Raw genomic sequence first — 13,377 nt, forward strand, 5'->3', positions numbered from 1 at the left:
CTTCCTCCTTTGGAAGTAGACAGAAGGAGGAAACTGGGTGGGATACAGGATGAGGAGAATAACAGAGATGGAGATCAGGAATCGTGTCTTTTCTTATAAACTCTGCTAATGATGGCTCAGCTCAACTCCTTACTTGGGGGACACAATTACTTGGAACCCTTTTGAAAGCACTTCTGAACTCCAATATCCACAAATAGCTACAGCTCAGTTTGAAATCATGCTCAAGCTGCATAAAATTGGAGAGACAAATATTAGAAAAGATGTTCATTTTCTAGCTCAAACCTCCATCTTGAGGAGGGGACCTTGGAGATGTGAAGAGGTCTTATGGAAAAAAGAAATGAAACTGTGGTGGGAAATCCTAGCATTGAATGGGGTCTTTTTTTTTAATTCAGAGGGCCATCTCCTCTGCCAGAGTAAGGAGAATAATAATGGTGAGTGCAGAGAGAGAGAAACTGGCCAGGCCAAAAAAAAAAAAAAAAAAAAAATGACATTGAAAACAATCAGTTCTGGCTCATATCTTTGGCAAAGAATGGCTCAGTTGTTCCCACCAGACACTCTGATTCATATCCTGGAATGGGTGTTGTTCTGACCAGAAGTGAGACATGTTAGAAATGTTCAGGCTGGAAACCTCAATTCAGCCACCAATGGCAAGACACATGTATACCTTGCGGATGGGCCAGCTGGACTGGCAAACTGGATGTTGGTGGTTTGAAGGAACTCCCCATAGCCTCGAGCATTTGACCACCTTGTTTCTAGTTTGTAGCACTCTTTGGGGAGGTGGTATGAGTTTGCTGGGAAAGGTGGTGGGCTTTGACAGTCCAGAGCTTCATCCTACTTTTGGTTCATTCTCTGTTTCATATTTGCAGTTGAAGACGCCATCCAACTTTCAGTTTCCTGCTCCATGTCTGCCACAGGCTGCCGTGCTTTCCCACAATGATAGACTCGTATCCCTCTGGAATCATAACCAAGAAATAAATCTTTCTTCCATAGGTTCTGTTAGGATTTTGGAACTAAACCTGCACCTGTGTTGCCTAGCAACTTATGATGTCATCATGTCACTGGCCAGGTGGCCACACCTGGAAGGCGTGGTTACCTTGCTCCTTAAAAGGGAATAATCTGCCATGGGCCCTCTCTCTTGCTTCTCTTGCCTCTTGCCCCCTTTTGCTCTCCCTTTTCTCTGTTGGGGAGCCCCCCTCTCTCTTTCTCCCCATCATGTCCTGCTCTCCCTTCTCTCTCTCTCTCTTCATCTCCATCTAATAAACCTCTTTCATATGAAATCTGTTGTGATCATCATTATTTAATTTGTCCTATCAGGTTCTGCTTCTGGTCATGATAGTTTATCATAGCAGCAGAAAAATAACTAGTCTATATAACTTATAATGTTAAAATAAGGATACCACACAGTAGTTCAGGAAATCTTTTAATGGTCAGGCTCAGAAATTATTTCCATCTCTTTTCTTCCTTAGCAGAAGACAAAGTGGCAGGAAGGTAGCCTTGAAAACTATGACATAAGTAAATAACAGATAGCCATGAGTGAGTTCTTAATTTTAAAAAACAACTACGTTGTGCTTAAATTTTGGATTAAAACATGTGCTTTGAAAGCTTTTTGGAGCTTAAATTATATTTCTCTTATTCCCTTTTACTATATCTCTTAAATAGTTCTTAAAGGTCTGAAGATTAAAATCTAATACTGGTATTTCTGAAAAACTCAGGCAATGATGTGCCTACCATTCTATATTGTTCGTGTAGCAATAGAAGTCACTTGATCCTACTTATTAACAGTTGCGACTGCGTTTCACCAGATACAATAAATACATATTTTGGAAAGGGCTTAAATTAAATGAATATGATGGTGAATCTTGTTTTCAAAATGAGCTAATTCTCCGATACATGAGCATGATTGTGAGAAAATATAAGGCATAAAAACCTTAACATAAAATCTCCCTTTTCAGAAATTTAAAAAATACTCATTCTGGAAATTTGTTTTTGGTTTAAAAATACTTGACCTTGGAACCACCACCTTTTCATTTCTGCAAAGCACCCTTTCCTCCCACGGGGAACCTGCTTTCTTTGAACACACAACTGTTATTCAGTTATTGGTTGCTATGTTGAGATTGTTGGCTCATGTTTGTTTATCTTTGTGCTTCATGTCATGCAGTAAGTGCTATATTTGTTTTGCAGAATTCTGCTCCATTAATAAATAATGCACTTGGGAACCAGTTTTTCATTTATTTATTTTAACTAGAAATGGCATTCCACATTGATAGGTTATTTTAATGATTTTTTTCATAAGTTTTCTTGTGTATTTTGCTTAAGGACCATATAAGATGAATATTTTTTTTAAAAAATGAATATTTTTATATCATCTCATTTCTTAAAAATTGGAAGCCAAGATTCCAGGTGGATCAAAGTGACTTGCAGGAGGTGGCATGACAATGCATTCAGGTGCAAATTTAGATCTTCTTGTTCCAAGCCCAAAAGGGCTGTAGCTCTCTACTGCATTCAACTTTTATAAAGGAAACATCTGTGCACTTTCTTCCTGGGAATACAACTTCAAGAGGAAGGACAACAAAGAATTGTGTGTTTGCTTTTTCAGACCTGACAGTGGTTTCCCTTCACTAACTACTGACTTCCAGGGTTGTCCCTCCTACACTTCCTTCCTTTTCTCTTGCAAGAGTTTAGCCCTTTGTTTTCACTATGACAGACACCCTGAGACCCTCAACTCAGATGTTCATGGGCTCAAACAATGAGTAAGGCATGCCAACTGTACCTGGTCATCTGCAGTGTCACTGCAGGGTTCTGGCTGTTACTTGGTGAAGTTGCCAAGCTTAACTTGGAAAAAAAAATTCTGCTGGCTGTCACCACTGCCAGCATTGGAAAGGCCCTCTCTCTATTCAAGTATTCATATTGGAACTCTCAGTCTACTTGGGTTAACATTTCTCTCAGTTTCCTTGGTTGTCATGCAACATTCCCATGTCTCACCTTCGTTTCTCATTACTAAGTTTGGAAACTGTTTGCTTTGCCCTTGGCCGAAGGTGTGAAGTCATTTGTCAAGTCTGATTATGCCAGGAAAGTCCACAAAAGAACGGCTTTACAGATAAAGCGGAAACTGAAGGCAGAATTGTAGAGGGAAGTGGAGTTGAGAGTCAAGAAGTTCAAATAAAGAATCCTTTCACAGGTCATGGGGTGAGTTAGAAGGCAGCTCTGGAGAATGAGGAGAGCAAGGCAGGTCCAGAAGAGCCCACGCAGGTCATGCCTGAGTTCCGGCACCACCCAAGCAGACCAGCGATGCCCTCGCCCATTTTTGTATAAGCCTGGAAACTCTACTCTTTTTCTAATTCCCTTTATACTTTACTGAAGAGTCTCAATTTCAACTTTTTCCTCTGGGGGTAACATTTTCAAAATTTTAAGCCAGGCTGGATATTTAATTGAAAATTTTGCAAAAATTATTCAGAACTCTGTTAAAAAGACATTTTGGGACTATTAAGTAGTACCACCAAAATGTATTTTTTAAAATATCAATTAATATCTACCACATACTAATATTCTAGTGTCCTGATTTTGCTGACAATTCTATTCCCTACTATTCAGTGTTTGAGGCTTTTTGTGAGGAATTTAAAATTTCTTATTCTTGTCTGACCATTTAATTTTACTTACTTTCTATCACTCTACAGACATGTGAAATTGATATCAGCTAGTATCAGGGTTTGACCAGCACCTCACCAGGACATGGGGGATTTCTTGATTGCTACTGAAGGTGGTGCCATCTCTTTTCAGATGGGCCTAGCTTGTAGAGAAAAGGTTGCCAAGCAAGCCAATAAACAGCATTCCTCTGTGGTTTCTGCTTCAAGATCCTGCCTCCAGTTCCTGTGTTGGTGATATAAAGTGTAAGATAAAGTAAATCCTTTTATCCCCAAGTTGCTTTTGATCAGTGTTTTATCACAACAACAAAAAGCAAGTTAGGGCAAGAGGTTTCACATTCTTGTGTCTCCAAGTGTGAAATTGAGTGGACACATATTCCTAACAAAAGCATGGACAGTTTATTTAGGAAAAGTCACCCTGCAAAGAGAGGAAACAGCCAGAGAAAGAAGACAAGCCCCCACTGCACAGAGAGTGGAGAGTTTTGTGCTGTTTTATTGAGGACCTGTGGGCTCCTTTGTGTTAGAAGTCTTTGGGACTTGTGCATAAGCATCAGCTTTTTAAAGCATGCTCTCTCTGTTACACATAATTCTATTATAACCATGCCTTGTATGTCTCATTATCATCTTTAATCATCTCTATGTAGAGATATGCCTTTTAGTGTTATAATGAGCTATAGGTCCGACACTCTGGGGTACCTTTGCTCCAGAGTCTGTGTTTGCTTTTAGCTGGGAAGAGATTTCCAGCCTTTCTCTTTACCAACTTGTTTTATTTTATTTTTTTCCTATGCTAGTTTTGTAAGGCTTTGGGCTCAACCTTCTAGATTCTACTCTATGAGCTATTTGCCTCCACCTCAAGAGAGAAAATGGAAGTATCTCAATGACTGTTTATAGATTTTGCTTGTGCTTAGGATACAGCTTTTTGTGTATTCATTGAAACATAGTTGTGTGATTAAGAAACAAAATAAAATTAAAAATAAATAAAATAAGACCGGGACCATCAAGTTAAAAATAACTTTAAAAGTTATATATATGAAATATACTTTTGGGAAAGATAGTTAAAGAGGAAAAAGAGGCCCTCTAAGATAGAAAAAATTTTGAGATGGCAGTTTATCTTTATATGAGAGAGCTGTTCTAAAATAGAAATAGAAATCAATAAAAATAAAACTGAAAAACTTAAGGTCATCGCAGAAGGTCTGGGTCATGAACAGGTTCATAAGAGACAAAACTATAAAAGATGCATATATTGGTTAAATTTCCAGTGAGGAAAGGTGAGTAAATTTTCTTAGGGTCACATTAAAAAAAAAACAACAACAACAAAAAAAAAAAACCAAACCAACCAAACAGACAAACAAACAAAAAACCCAGAGGCTGTTGCTGGTCTTTGCTACTTCGAGGTTTCTTCTTTATTTTTCTGCCCTTTATGCTGTCAGCTTCACCCCCTAACAGTAGATAGGAAAGAGGAGAGAGGAGAGAGGAGAGTAAAAAAGAGAAGGAGGTGGGGGGGAGAGAGAGATCTGCATTTAGTTTCTTTCCTTTTCGTTTCTTTGCCTATGGCTATGGGCTCTAGCATTGTATACCCTCTGAAAGTCCCCAGGATTCCAAACATCACACAATTGCAGAAACTGTGTGCAGCTGACAAAACCAAGACTCAGCTAGTGCAAGAGGCAAATCACAGTCGGCTGCTGCTGTCAGTAAGTAGCAGCCCTACATACCCGCACCTGGGGTTAAAAAAAAAAAAAAAAGCATTCTTAACAATATTGTGTGTGTGTGTGTGTGTATGTGTGTGTGTTTTCTAAGAAACCAAAATTACAAAACTGCCACTGCAAGAGGGTTAGTGCAGCCACATCAGGTAGAAGACCAAAGAGTTCCAGTGACTCCTGCACTCAACTTCATTTTCTCCCCCTAGGGTTAGTTTTGGCTAGATACTTATTTCATCCACCCACCTACTCCAAACCTCAGGAAGAAGCTGTAAAAGGAGGCAATGGGACCCTAGACACTCCAGTTGAACTTCTAAATTTTGTAGTCGTGAGGTTTTCAAGAACAGAAATAAAACAAAGACAGGCTCAAAAGCCCAGAAGAAGTTATATACTACAAGCCCAAGTGAGAACCTTAGTTCAGGGAACAGTCCATCTCCCCCGACATGTAAGTCCCTTCTACCTCAGAGAAACTCTATCTGTAGAACAGGACCCAAGGAGTAACAGTTCCCATAGTTGTGGGAACCGAGGGTAATGCCCTCAGTTGAGTTCTAACATATAAAAAATGATATTTGACCCTCCAAGGAAGGATGGGCCATCAGCTCCGATGATGCTCGCCCTTAGAGACTGAAGCTACCATGAGTTCACTGGTGATGTTGCCACTCAAGTGACTGCAGATCACCGCTGAGGTACTTTGAAGAACTCTTGACATGTAAAAACTTTGTTTCCAATACTGGGGTTTCATTCTCTGCCTTATGGATATTTCAGCATGCCTCACTGAGTGAACTTGCATAGTAACAAGCATGGTATACTTTTCCACAAGACGAAGGAGTTGTTGCCAGCCCTAACTTTGGAGCTCTAATAGTCACAGCCTAATGACAAGGCATAATCTTGGTATCCTTACCTAAAAGTTACATTCTTGGAACCACAACTCACTTGCCTATCTACTCTGTAAACATGTGAATAACTAGGACACTCAAGACCTATGAGTGTCATGAGGTATGACAATATGGTAGATGAAACTGCAAAATTGCTTGGGTACCTCTTTCTCTTTTCCATAATTAAAGATAAATCCACTTATACATAAGTAGAGAAAGAATGGGTCACCCAGTGAAGTCAGACTAACCAAAATATCAGGTGGATTAAAAGGGAATGTTGTATTCTGTTGTTCTAAGCAAAGGGGGAAAAACTATATAAGAGAATTTACAACTCAGGGTGCTTCAAAAGGCACACATTAAGTGTTCTAGTGAATTGTGTCTTCAGGAAAAAGGATTATGATCCAGAAGTCAGAGGGGCTGTCTACCCTATCTTTGTAATAGCCTGAGATGTGGTATTAAGCTGTCATTTTTCCTCCATTCAGATAGGCATAATCTGAGGAAATAGCTGGCAATTACATTTTACTTAAATGAGGTCCCTGTCGAGAGTATAAATATCTTCTCAGAATGGATGGAAACCTACCTCTCAGGCTGGACAGAGCCTACCTCAGCCATACTGAAAGAGCTCAGGAACTTATTCTCAAGAATAAAACTTCTCCCTTCTATAGCTACACACCTGAGTGTGTATATAAGGCTATTTAATCTACAAACTGCTAAAAGACTTAGAAATTCTCTTCAAGTAAGGGAAAAAAGCAAATCTTAACTTTGTTATTTTGTTTTGTTTTTTTAAGACAGGATTTCTCTGTGTAGCTTTTGGCTGCTCTAGAACTCACTCTGTAGACCAGGCTGGCCTCGACTCAGAGATCCTCCTGCCTCTGCCTCCGGAGTGCCGGGATTAAAGGAATGCACCATCACCACCCAGCTGTATACATTAACCTTTTAAAGCAAAGAAGTCCTATTTGTGAATGTATGCATAGGGAGCAGAGGAAGCACGGAGTCAAGTCCTGAGTGAATATATATGAATATATGTGAATATGTATGAATATGAACATGTTGACGCGCTCACAGCCATGCCAGGTGCCCAAAGCCTCAGACCCACAGAGGAACGGCAATCCCGCCTCCACCTTTCTTCCGGATGGATGAAGAATCCAAGATTTTTTGTCATCTTGATATTTACCTATGGCCTCATTCCCTATCTGTCTAACCATCTGGATAATTCTTTGCCTTCATAACCTCAAGTTATTTTCCTACTTTATTCCACCATTAGATTTTATTCTTGGAATTCTTCTTCTGTGTTTTGTCACATTCTCAGTCTGTAGCCAGCATTACATTTGTATTTCTAGTCAGAGTTCTTACTCCTGAAATAAAGTTAAAATAATGAGGACAGTTATGTACACCACCAGACATGGTGGCCTTATGCTTCCAGTAGCACAAGGAGAAACCTGCGTAATCCTTAAAGATAGAGGAAGTTTTGTTTGTTTGTTTGTTTGTTTTGGGTTTGGTTTTTTGAGACAGGGTTTTTCTGTATAACCCTGGCTATACAGAAACTCGCTCCATAGATTAGACTGGCCTCAAACTCTGCCTTCCTCTGCTTCTGAGTGCTGGAATTAAAGGTGTGTGCCACCACTGCCTGGTTTTGTTTTGCTTTGTTATTTGGTTGATCTTTTTTTTTTTTTTAAACAGCATTTCACTATGTAGACTGGGTTAACTTTCAATTCACACAGATATCTACCTGGCTCTCCTTTTGGGTGGCTAGGATTAAAGGCATGTGCCACCATGCCCAGTGGAATGCTGTTGTAAGTAAATAGGCCAGAACAAGTTCAAACCAGTATGAAAAACTTACTAACCAAGCATCTCACCACCAGGAGTAAGCCACACTGGGATTGTTCTCCTGGGAGAATACATAGTCATCGAGTCCCTGGCTCTTGCTCTTTGGGGTGACATTTGTTGCCATAATCAGGTTATTCTTGTTTAGACCTGGTCTTTTTATCCTCCTTGTAAAATCAGTGTCTTCTAGACTATTACCTTCTGGTCTGGGGGCTTTGTAAAAGATTTATTGCAGAATGTATGATGAAATACAGGGAGGGAGAAGGTCTAGTCAGCCCACTTGGCCCAACCAGGTGTCCAGCTGCCTCTTCTTAGGTTTAGGCCCATGATGACATACAGCCCTTGGCCAGAGATGATCATTTAAGAGATAACAAAGAAGCACAGACAGACCTGACTTCTTCCATTTCCTGGCCTTGGGCAAGGATGTTCTCGGAACTGCTATTTGGGAATGCTGCCCTTCCTGACCTTCTGTATTCTGTTCTCATCACAAGGGAATCCAAAAACCTGGAGTAACTGATCTAAATAATTCTCATTTTTATCCATTTTTTCCTGCATTCCTCTAGGGCCCACATAGGAGAAGCACAAAGCCTATTTCTGTGGAAGCTTCATAGAAGAGTTGACTTTGAGAAGAGGTGGAGGGGGGGATAACACACATGGAGCAGAGTATGTGCTTTTTGCTCTCTGTTGCTGTGATAAAGACCACACCCAAAAGCAAGCTGGTGAGGAGAGGGTTTATTATCAGCAATAAAAAAAACAAGAAATCATGAAATTTGCAGGTAAATGGTGGGAACTGGAAAAGATCATCCTGAGTGAGCTATCCCAGAAGCAAAAGGACACACATGGTATATACTCACTCATATAGACATATAATATAGGATAAACTACTAAAATCTGTATGCCTAAAGAAACTAATCAAGAGGGAGGACTCTGGCAAAAGTGCTCAATCCCCATCCAGAAAGGCAAAGAGCATGGACATCAGAAGAAGGAGAAAACAGGGAACAAGTTAGGGGCCTGCCACAGAAGGCCTCTGAAAGGCTCTGCCATGCAGGCTATCAAAGCAGATGCTGAGACTTATGGCCAACTGTTGGGCAGAGTGCATGGAATCTTATGTAAGAAGTGGGAAATAGTAAGATCTGGAGAGGACAGGAGCTCCACAAGGAGAGCAACAGAACCAAAAAATCTGAGCACAGGGGTCTTTGCTGAGACTCATATGCCAACCAAGTACCATGCATGGAGATAACCTAGTGCCCCTGCACAGATGTAGCCCATGGCAGTTCAGTCTCCAAGTGGGTTCCATAATAATGGGGACAGAGACTGTCTCTGACAAGAACTGATTGGCCTGCTCTTTGAACACCTCACCCTGATGGGGGAGCAGCCTTACCAGGCCACAGAAGAAGACAATGCAGCCACTCCTGATGAGATCTGATAGACTAGGATCAGAAGGGAGGAGAGGAAAACCTCCCCTATCAGTGGACTTGGGGAGGGGCATGGGTGGAGAAGGGGGAGGGAAGGTGGAATTGGAAGGGGAGGAGGGAGAGCTTTATGGGGGGATACAAAGTGCATAAAGTGTAATTAATAAAAATTAATGTATGTGGACCTATCTGCATTGCCCCCGTGGCACGCCTGGGTTGGCTACCCAGAGGCTATTTAAGCTGTGGGCTGGCTTTCCCCGGGGTCCGAGGATTGTTCAATGTTCCTGAATAAACTGCATTGAAAAAAAAAATGTTCAAAAGTAAAAAAAAAAAAAAAAAAAAAATTAAAATAAAATTTAAAAAAAGATTCCATTAGCAAGGAAATTAGGGCAGGAATTCAATGCAGGAACTCAAAGCAGAGACCACGGAGGAACTAACTGGCTTGCTTTTTTACAGCTTTTCAGTGTGTTTTCTTATACATAACATCTGCCCAGAGATCCTGCCCACAGTGGGTCAGGCCTTTCAACAAATCATTAATCCAGAAAATACAGACCTGTCCACAGTACAACCTGATGGAGACAATTCCTCAATAGAGGATCCTGTTGAGGCAGACTAAGTTTCTGCCCGAGTCACTTAGTGTTTGATGGCAAAACAAATGTGTATGTTGTTGTCAGGGTTTGCTGTTGCTATTTTTATAAGAATTTTATTATTTCTAAAAGATTGGAAATGAAAGGAAGAGAGCCATGGAGGTGGCTCAGCCTTTGAAAGAGCAAACACCAACAAAGGCCTCATTTCTTTTCTAAACTTTGAGCATCAGAGCCACTTCTGCTAAAAGACATCTATCTGCCAGGCCAATTGGCTTCACTCTTTGTGTGTTTATGTGCTTTCAAAATCATTGCTTGATGAAAGTGGGAGGCATTGAGGAATGTTTTTCAGCTGCCTTCTGCATACTTTGCCTATTATGGAATTTGGGCTTCTGTCTAAGGGTTCCCATTTATTCTTCAATCTGCAAGACTGGTTCTCTTATCATTCCATATCTACCACTGTCCTGTCTCCTGCTGGACATCTCCCTGCTTGCCTCATTCTGTCAGACTCTTTGATTTTGGCACTGCTATATTTTCATCAGAAAGAGTTTTTTGGACTAAACTAAGATGATGTCAGCTGAACTTTTGTCGTTTTGAGTCTCGTAGAAGCTTTTGTTTTCTCCAGAAAACAAAACTTTCAGTAGTTTGTGCTGTTCTTAACATTTAGTATACTAAATTACAAACTAGAAATTGTGATTAAAAAGAAAAAAAAAACTTTCAATACAGCTTTTGGAAAAAAACTAGTAAAATTAATTTATTTTTTTTCTTTTTTTCTTTTTTTTTTTTTCAATGCAGTTTATTCAGGAACTTTGAACAATCCTCGGACCCTGGGGAAAGCCAGCCCACAGCTTAAATAGCCTCTGGGTAGCCAACCCAGGCGTGCCACGTGGGCAATGCAGATAGGTCCACATACATGGAAGCAAGCCAGATCCTCAGCCTTAGCCAAATGCGGAATTGTTCGTGACAGAGAGCACTCACCATCGGGAAGGTGGAAGGCGGAAACCAGCTCCATCTTCCGCAGCTCTCTACAGTTCCCCCTTTTTGTTTTAGACGCATCAGGCAAGAGTAGAGGTCTAATCTCTGATATTAGAAATAAATTGGGACTTTGTACCGATGTTCATTTAGGTGTCATCCACCCAAAGAGCATCAGACCCTTCCAATACCTTTTTCTCAGAGGCGGGACCTGGGGCATCAACCCGCATGCAATTGGACATGCTCTTCGCTGGGTCCAAAGCGGCTGACCCTGAGTGCAGTGCTTAGCCTCGCATCCTGAGCGTATCAGTAAAATTAATTTATAATTATTGGAAACTTTAGACTAAATTTAAGCACAGTTTATGCTTCTTTGATTAGCTTCTATATTTCAAACAATGTATAGAAAATTTCAGGTATTACATGTAAACTTAAAGCATTTTGTGCCTTACAGTATAGGTATACCACAATTGAATGCTAAAATGCAATAATTTGCTTGTTCCTAAATAGTTCAACAAGTTACACACATCCATTCCTGCAAATATCTCCAGCTATGTCACAATATTGTTTTAAAAATGGGTTTCCTCAAGTGCCTTAAACAGCTAACAAAAGCAATGTGCAAATGCTAAAGCTTCTTTTTAAAATTCATTTTTTTTATTAATTACAGTTTATTTACTTTGTATCTTAACTGTAGCCCCCTGCCTCCTTCTTCTCCACCCATGCCCCTCCCCTAGTCCACTGATAGGGGAGGCCCTCCTACCCCTCCATCTGATCCAAGTCTTATCAAGACTGGCTGCATTGTCTTCCTCTGTGGCCTGGTAAGGCTGCAGGCCCCTCAAGGTGAGGTGATCAAAGAGCCAGCCACCAAGTTCATGTCAGAGGCAGTCCCTGTTCCCATTACTAGGAACCCACTTGGACACTGAGCTGCCATGGACTACATCTGTGCAGAGGTTCTGTGTTATCTCTATGAATGGTCCTTTGTTGGAGTATCATTCTAAGAAAAGATCCCTGTGCCCAGATTTTAATTTTTTTAATTTTTAATTTAATTTAATTTGCTATCCTTGAGGAGCTCCTGTCCCCTCCAGGTCTTTCTATCTTCCCCTTCTTTCATAATATTCTCTGCATTCTGCCCAAAGTTTGTCTATGAGTCTCAGCACTGCTTTGATATCCTGCTGGGTAGAGTCTTTCAGAGGCTCTTTGTGGTAGGCTCCTGTCTTGTTCCGTTTTATAAGAACATCTGCTCAACCATGTTTGTAGCAGATTTATTTGTAATAGTCAGAAGCTGGAAGCAACCCAGATGCCCCTCAGTTGAGGAATGGATACAGAAATTGTGATATATTTACACAATAGAATTACTACTCAGCAATTAAAAACAAGGAAATCATGAAATTTGTGAACTAGAAAAGATCGTCCTGAGTGGGGTATCCCAGAAGCAGAAAGACACACATGGTATATACTCAGTTATAAGTAGATATTAGACAAATAATATAGGATAATCATACTAAAATCTGTACACCTAAAGAAGCTAATCAAGGAGAACTCTGGGTAAGATGATCAATCCTCATTCAGAAAGGCAAACAGGATGGACCTCAGAAGAGGGAGAAAACAGGGAATGCTAAAGCTTCTTAAAGCAGTCAATTTTAGTAAAGTTGTTAGTACTAAAGCCTGTAACCCTGAGCTGTGTCCTTAAGCATTTCCACACAAAATCACAAATCCAGTAAATGAGATTATCTTAATTACTTGGAACTTATAACAAACACAGATAGGAAAAGGCTCCCAGTATTTAGCCAAAGCCACCCATTTGTGGTTAGCGCCTCCTAAATATCTTTGATACAAACTCTTCAAGGGAAATAGGATGAATTTGAAAAGCATACTTGATAAAAAAAAATAAAAGTTATGTAAAGCAACAATGCTGTATTAAGTTTGTCTTCTATGTAATTCTTTTAGTTTTTAGTCTTTTGTTTGCAAGAATTACTTATAACTAGGTAGAACAGAATTATATGGTATTTATGTTATGAAGACAAAATCATATTGGGTCAGGGAGCCATGCTTTCCAGGATGGCTCCACCTTAATTACATCTGTAATGACTATATTCAAGCAAGACCAGAATTCCTCTTATTTTGTAGTACCCAGTTCTACCACAAAGGTAGAATTTGAGTACTATTGGGCAGATGTTTTCAAGCTTGGCCCTTCTTTCTATGGAGTACTCTGTGTGTGTATGTGTGTGTTGATGGGATACCATAGGATGCTACCAGTACCCCTAACAACTGCCAGTAAGATATCAGTGACACTCTGTAAACTGTACTAACCATAACTGTCTACAATTTTCAAAAATACAACTACATTTCGGTATAACTGGGGTCAAAATAACACT

The sequence above is a fragment of the Meriones unguiculatus genome, chromosome 17 (assembly GCF_030254825.1).
Source record: "Meriones unguiculatus strain TT.TT164.6M chromosome 17, Bangor_MerUng_6.1, whole genome shotgun sequence".
NCBI lineage: Eukaryota > Metazoa > Chordata > Mammalia > Rodentia > Muridae > Meriones > Meriones unguiculatus.